Genomic DNA, 7,902 nt, shown 5'->3' with positions numbered 1-7,902 from the left:
TTATAAAAATATTTTCTGTAAAAATACCCTTAAAAACCGGGCACATGATTAATAGAAAGTTTCATTAAATTTATTTCGTATAGTTAAGTAGGTCAGTTTTTATTATCTAATGTTTGTTTATTTTTTTAAATTCGCACAAAGCTACACAAGAGCTATTTGAGCTAGCCATCCCTAATTTAGCAGTGTCAGACTAGAAGGAAGACAGGTAGTCACTACCACCCACCGCCAACTCTTAGGCTACTCTTTTATCAATGAATATTGGGATTGACTGTCACATTATAACGTGCATACAGCTGAAAGGGCGAGTATGTTTGGTGTGACGGAGATTTGGACCCATGACCTTCGGACTACGAATCGATCGCCTTAACCATCTGGCCATACCGGGCCTAGGAGTAACAAGCTACTGACATTTGTGTTATAATAGCAAACTATGTAAAGACATAAATCAACTTTTACTATTATAATAATTTTTTTTACAATACTAATAAATATCAGTGACAACTTTCCATTCTATGATACAGAAATTAGAAGTAACTTTCGGGTTATTTTAACTATGAAAATACAGATTTTTATTTGATTTTCAAGCTTGCAGGAGCGGCATGGACAGGTGGTTAAGGCACTCAACACGTAATCAGAAGATCGTGGGTTCGAATCCCTGTCACACCAAACATGCTCGCCTTTTCAGCCGTGGGGCGTTATAAAGTTACAGTCAATGCCACTAGTCGTTGGTAAAAGTTGTCCAAGGTTTGGCGGTGGATGGTGATGACTAGCTGCCTTCCCTCTAGCCTTACATTACTAAATTAGGGATGGCTAGCGTTGATAGCCCTCGTGTAGCTTTGTGCGAAATTTAAAACCAACCAATCCAAAACCAACCATGTATATTACTTACAATCTTTAAAGCCTTTATGCTATTGAAGAGTGATTAATATATTTTTAATTGTTTAAGTGCCTCTTAATTAGATTAAATTATAGGTATTAGTAGAGTATTAATTGGATTATTCACTGGCTATTTTACGAAAAGTGATAAGTGCTTAAACGAATCGAATCGATGCATTTTATTTTAGAATGAATACAATAAAAGTTTTAAATAAAATACGGAATCTTTAATAATGTCCCTGAACTCGTTTTCTGTATTATTGAGTTTAAAAAGTCCATCAACATTAAATGTTGCGATATAAAAGATTTTACCTTATAACTTTCATCAAAGCTAACGGAGCTAATAGAGATTTATATGGCTTGGTATTTCTGAGTTAAATATTTCATCGCTTTTGAAATATGTTAAAGATTCAAGACATTTAGGCTTTTTTTCGTATTACTGAATAAGAAATGTTTGGGCAAGAGATGTCACAGAAATGTAAATTATAATTATTTGCTTTAGAACTTTAGAAGATATAGGAGAAATCTTAAGTGTTTCTTATTTCTTAAAGTTTGGTTTTGGTTTAGTTTTTTTTTTAATTTCGAGGAAAGTTACACAAGGGCTATCTACGCTAGTCGTCCCTAGTTTAGCAGTGTAAAACTAAAGGGAAGGCAACTAGTCATCACTACCCACCGCCAACTTTTGGGATACTCTTTTACAAACTAATAGTGGGATTGACCGTCACATTATAATGCCTCCACGGCTGAAAGGGCGAACATGTTTGGTGCGACCAGGATTCGAACCAGTGACCCTCGGATTTCGACTCGAGTGCCATAACCAACTGGCCATTCCGGGCCTGTTCCTTAAAGAAGTTCAGGTAACTTATAATTATCGTGCACCAACCATGATTTCGAAGGATCTAGCTTTGAGGTCCGTTGTCACAATAAACTTTGAGTTCGTGAATGCGATATAAAAGTGACAGTCAAATCCCATTATTCGGTCAGATAGAAGTGGCAACGGGCACTGTTTACCAACAGCCCTTGCTCTAATCTTACAATTACAAATTGGTGACTATACGCTTTACATGTATAGCTTTGTGTGAACATTTGAAACAGACAATAACCTTAAACTCTTTCATTGGTGACTAGAAGTTCTCATCTTTAAAACGTTGTTGAGTGACTTTATACCTTCGAGGATAAAGCAAGAAAATATTACAGATTTTTGGAGTGTCTGTTACTTGGACAATAATGAAGCAAACGAAAGGAGCAACTGTAAAATTTATTACATGAAGTATAATAGAGAACTGAGTCTTTCATAATTCCAAATAATAACAATTTCTTAATAATGAAGTTTAAAAAGTTTTACAGTTTGTTAGTCCGAACGCTCGTAAATGATGTATAAAGCAATCAACGTTGTCTAAGCTTAGAAAAAGGTACTTACGAAGATTTAACATTCGAATAAGTTGACTTATATTTCATGGTTATCTCTGGTATTTTTTCTTTAGCTGAAGCAACTAGAATTCGTTCTCATGAAAAAGCTGAAAGTCACCGTTATTATGAAACTTTTCTAATAACAATTACTTCCATAATACATGAAATTTCAGGAAATAATCAGAAGAAAGTAATTTACGCAGGTCGATTTACTTGCCATAATATTTAACCAGATTGGTGTCACCCAATACAACAGAGCGAAGTTTCTGTTACTGGGATAACAGCTAAATATCTTCGTGAAGCCCAGTTTTATCTAATTACACTTGTTCTCTGTTGTTGTTGTTTATTTTTATAAATGTATTATAGATAAAGTAGTTAATATACGATTATTTTCAACATTATAGAGCGCATTATACTAGTAAATGCCAGTTATTCGATTATCATAATAAATGTTTGTTTGTTTCTTTTAATTTTGCGCAAAGCTACACGAGGGCTATCTACCCCAGCAGTCCCTAATTTAGTAGTGTTAGACTAGAGGGAAGGCGGCTATTCATCACCACCCACCGCCAACACTCTTACCAACGAATACTGGGATTGAGCGTCACATTATAACGCCCTCACGGCTGACAGGGCGAGCATGTTGGTGCAACGGGGACTCGAACCTGTGATTCTCAAATTACGAGTCGCGTGCCTTAACGACCTAGTCATGCTGGGCCAATAAATGTTAGCATTGATAAATATTATAGCTAAAGTTGTGAGAAATTGTGTATAAAACAAAGTATCATTAGGTTATTTGTGTGATCGTCTCATTGCGTCAGTTCTTGTACTGTGTTATACAATCGAGTTTTGAAATGCAGAACAGTTACTAATGTTATGCTAATTATTACTACTTTCTTATTATTAAATGACCAATCATATTCAGGTGGTTAGGGCTCTTGACTCGCAATCTGGAGGTCGCGGGTTCGAACCTTCGTCCTTCCAAATATGCTAGCCCTTTCAGCCGTAGAAACGTTATAATGTGATGGTAAATCCCACTATTTGGTAAAACAGCAGCCACATAGTTGGCGGTGGGTGGCGATGACCAACTGCTTTCCCTCTAATCTTTTACTACCGCAGATAAACCTCGTGTATCTTTGCCCGAAATAAAACATCAGAAATAAGAATTGCTTGTGATAATCATTAATTTATCAGGCATATCTTTCCCCGCATCGTTCTTGACCTTCACTATACTGAATATTTTCCAACTGTAAAACCTAGTTTTTATTTTACTTTAACTACCTTATTGGAATACTCGTAACATTGTTTGGCTTATTAATACCGTTTGATGGATACACGAAAACGCGGAAATTTAAATTTCAAACAAAATACAAAATCTGTGATAAGGTCAGGATGGCCGAGCGGTCTAAGGCGCCAGACTCAAGGTATGAAAACCTTCCGTTATTATAACGGGATTGCGTATTCTGGTCTCTGAATGGAGGCGTGGGTTCGAATCCCACTTCTGACAACACTTTTAACCTGAGTATGATGTTATACTTTTACTCTGGCCCAAAGCTTTAAAAAAAAACAAAAAAAAAGCCCTAAAGACAGACGCCATATTCGTTCGGGAGGGAGGAAGAGGTCAAATGTACCTGACCCTCCTGGGTATTTAACAACATCAATACCCAAATACCCACACAGTCAAACTGTGACATGATTAAAACTGTCAAGAAGGAAATAATTACGTAGTCAACGTTTCCACGGATTAATAACAGAAAGAAAACGGATTATCTGAAATAGTTTACTTGCTAAACAGCTCAGGATAATAAATCAATAGGCAGAGAAACAAAGACATATTTCTTTGTATTTTTACTGAGTCTCGCAATTTTGATGATAAAGAAAAATTTATCGTTTTGAACAGCTTCTGTTTTCGACAATGAAAGCTGCTTATATTTCAAATACCAATATAAATATAGGTTTACTGTGGGGAATAAAAACATTATAATTAAAAATGTGTATAAATCAACTTGAATGACTCTTTGACGGCATTATTTCACTCATGAAATGTTTAATTCAATTATTTTTGCAGAAAAAATCTCTGGATTGACCATCAGCAGTCAACCATTTATTTTGGGTGACTTTTAGTATCTTAAGACAACAAAATAACAGCCAGTTGCTTGTTTGAATAACACACATCTTTAATTTTAGAAAGAGTTAATGTTGTGTACAAAGTTCAGGTCGTGTGTTTTCTTGAAGACTTGTACACAAACAACATAACGTGATTAATTCTAGAAATCTTATGTTTTTCTGACGTTGTAATAGAAAGTGCACATCACTTATATTATTTGTAGTAATTCCCCAGTGGTTATCGTGTCGTCTTATAGCTTGGGGAGTCCGCGTTCTCGTCCTGTTGCCCTAAAATCATGCTGTTCACATTTGTATCTATGTGTGTGAGTTATAACAGCGAAAATAAAATCCCGTTATTCAATTAGAGAACTGGTGAATGGTGTGACCTTTCATTTAGTCTGTGAGCTCAAAACTTGGAACGGCTAGGGCGGACAGCTTTCGTGTATTTTGACAGGAATATTCCAAACAAAAACAAGTGGAATCCAGATCACGAACATATGAAAATCAAACATTTGTTGAACTTCAAATATTTTAAGGACAGAGGAACATTGATATGGTGCTGAGTTCTGAATAATTAATTTTACTCTTCGGAAAAGCCCTCGCTAGTACAACGTCAAGTCTACGGATTTACAACGCTAAAATCAGGGATTCGATTGCCCTCGATGGGCTCAGCAGTAGCCCGATGTGGCTTTGCTATAAGAAAAACACAAACTCACAAACTCTCTTCGCAAAATATAATGTCTGTCAAATGAAACAAACTTTGGTAACTTGAAAAATAACGCATTACTTATAAAGAGGGCCCGGCATGGCCAAGCGTGTTAAGGCGTGCGACTCGTAATTTGAGGGTCGCGGGTTCGCATCCCCGTCGCGCCAAACATGCTCGCCCTTTTAGCCGTGGGGGCGTTATAATGTGACGCTCAATCCCACTATTCGTTGGTAAAAGAGTAGCCCAAGAGTTGGCGGTGGGTGGTGATGACTAGCTGCCTTCCCTCTAGTCTTACGCTACTAAATTAGGGACGGCTAACACAGATAACCCTCGAGTAGCTTTGTGCGAAATTCAAAAAAAAAAACTTATGAAGAAATAAAACTACTAAGGTACCTAATGCCATCAAAAAAATATTTCTTTAACAAGTAAGCTTTTCAACAAAAGGGCTTCACATCAAGTAAATCACGTTATAACATCTGAGACGTTTCACCACGAGATTCACAGATTTTTGGTGTTTTATTTTATTTTATTACAAAATAATTATAGTTTAACGATTTGAAAAATAAAAATGATTTCAATGTGCTAACATTTTACCCATTTAGTATTTAAGAGAAAACAATGTCAAATTATTAATTTATCTTATATATTAAATACACCGTCCTTTGCCAGTTTCCTGGCCTAGGTCGAAGCGTAACATAATGTCCACTTTTATTTAGTAGCCTGCTTTATGTGTGCTTCTCTATTTTCCTCAACCATGGACAGTATTATTTAATGTATAGAACCATACAGAAGACATATAGCAGTTATACTACCGTTCATTTTCCACATCACTTTCAGAAGACATTATTATTTGCTGGATCTTTACGAGATTCTTGTTAGAAGAATAAATATTGAGGATTGATGCTGGTTTCATCAATATAACAGTATCATTAACTTTGTAGGTTAAGTACTACGTTACCTTGAAATCAAAAAGACAAATACGTGAATATAAGCTGTATTACCACACTTTAGACAATGAATCGTTCCATATCACTTAATTATCTATTTTTTTTCCTTTATTGAAAATAAATGTATATAAAATGTATGGCACTTAACGTGATGGTTATTGCTGTAACATCTCAGTAGCAAAGCGGCAATAGAGATATATACATTTTGGATAAGAGTTAAGGTAATGTAAATGCAGTTATTTTATAAAATCAACTCTATCTTACTCTATTACAGTTCGATAGATCTTTCTTTATCCTCAACCCTGACCGCAAAGCTGATAGGTTCATTTTTGCAACGTTCATCACAAATGGGGATTTCGAGACAAATAATTTCAAACTCACGATCTAGTGGCTAATGGGATGCAACGTGAGCCTGGGGACCATGGTATGTGTCCCGTTTCCTCAAAAGCATGTAACCTACTTTTGGTCTCTGTATATGGTGCAAAAGATAAGAGCAGTTTCCAGTATTCGATTAGCTTAGCTCAAAGTTGGCGGTGAATTATATTGATTAGTAGCCTTATCTGTGAAGCTGTTGATGAGTTGCCTTCCTTCGAGTTTATTATTTCAAGCAGAGATGGAGCAACTCCTTGTATAAATATGTCCCATTTTCCGAAACAGACAAATATACTAATTCTCTTGATTTGAAATATACAAATAATTTAACAAAAAAAAAGAACAATCGTTTATCATTATATAAAATTATGTAGTGTTTTTAGACCAATATGAAGACTTAAGAACATACTCTGTTTCAAAGATGGACCGAACTTAGAGTAGTCCGTTGATTGACCGGACTGTGGATCCTCTGCTGGAAAAAATAAGAAGAAAAAGCTCTACGTACTTTATTGGTATGTGTGAGTTATAAAAGTGACAATCAAATACCACTATTTGATTAGATAAGTGGTAATCAAGGGTTAGCAGCAAGGGCTGTTAACTAGTTGTTTTTTTCTTATTAATATATCAGATCACAATAAGATGCACATACAGTCTAACACGTAAAAGCCTAAAACAAAGATTAAATAATAAGAATTCCCTGAAAAGCGTTTCAGTACTGAATGCAAATATAAGAAATGAGAGATTATAGTTCGAAGATCTTAAAGCAAGAGTTGTTACATTGTAATGATACAAACAGGCTTATTATGTATCACTATACATCACAAACAAATAATAATATAAATCAGAATATTCTGCATTTACTGTAGTTGGCTTATTGACTTACACATAACATTAAAGTACCTTTCTTTCTTCTTACGTTAGGGGTCGGACCTGACTTAGCACTTGGAACTTTAAAATGTTGATCCTTGGTTTCATGTTTCGGGTTCCTTTGTTGAAAAAAACAAAGTTGCGCTCGGTACTTTGAGGCCATAGGTGCGTTATAAGACTAGCAGTTAGAGGCTACATTTCGATTAAAATAGGCCCGGCATGGCCAGGTGTTTAAAGAACTCGACTCGTAATCTGAGAGTCACGCGTTCGAATCCTCGTCACACCAAACATGCTCGCCCTTTCAACCGAGGACGGGCATTTTAATGTTCAGTCAATCCCACTATTCGTTGGTAAAAGAGTAGCCTAAGAGTTGGCGGTGGTTGGTGCTGACTAGCCGCCTTCCCTCTGGTCTTACACTGCAAAATTAGGGACGACTAACGAGGAGAGCCCTCGTACAACTTTGCGCGAAATTCAAAACAAACCAAACCAACCGATTCAAGTAAAGTGACTGTTATTCACTTACAACTTTCCTAATAGTCTACCAGCTCACAATTAAGGACGTCTACTATAGATAGCCCTTATGGGGCTTTGAACAAATATCTGAAACAAACAAACACTTTT

General features: G+C 35.9%; 1 non-coding gene across 1 annotated transcript; it reads left to right on the top strand.

The window, feature by feature from the left end:
* Positions 1 to 3,669: 3,669 nt before the first annotated feature.
* On the top strand, positions 3,670 to 3,790 carry TRNAL-CAA (transfer RNA leucine (anticodon CAA)). The gene is made up of 2 exons: positions 3,670 to 3,707; positions 3,745 to 3,790. It is a non-coding gene; the product is annotated as a tRNA-Leu (tRNA).
* The last annotated feature ends 4,112 nt before the right edge of the window (positions 3,791 to 7,902 follow it).

The sequence above is a fragment of the Tachypleus tridentatus genome, chromosome 6, assembly GCF_004210375.1.
Source record: "Tachypleus tridentatus isolate NWPU-2018 chromosome 6, ASM421037v1, whole genome shotgun sequence".
Lineage (NCBI taxonomy): Eukaryota > Metazoa > Arthropoda > Merostomata > Xiphosura > Limulidae > Tachypleus > Tachypleus tridentatus.
Note: the sequence above shows the minus strand (reverse complement) of the source record. Positions and strands in the feature narration are given on the sequence as shown.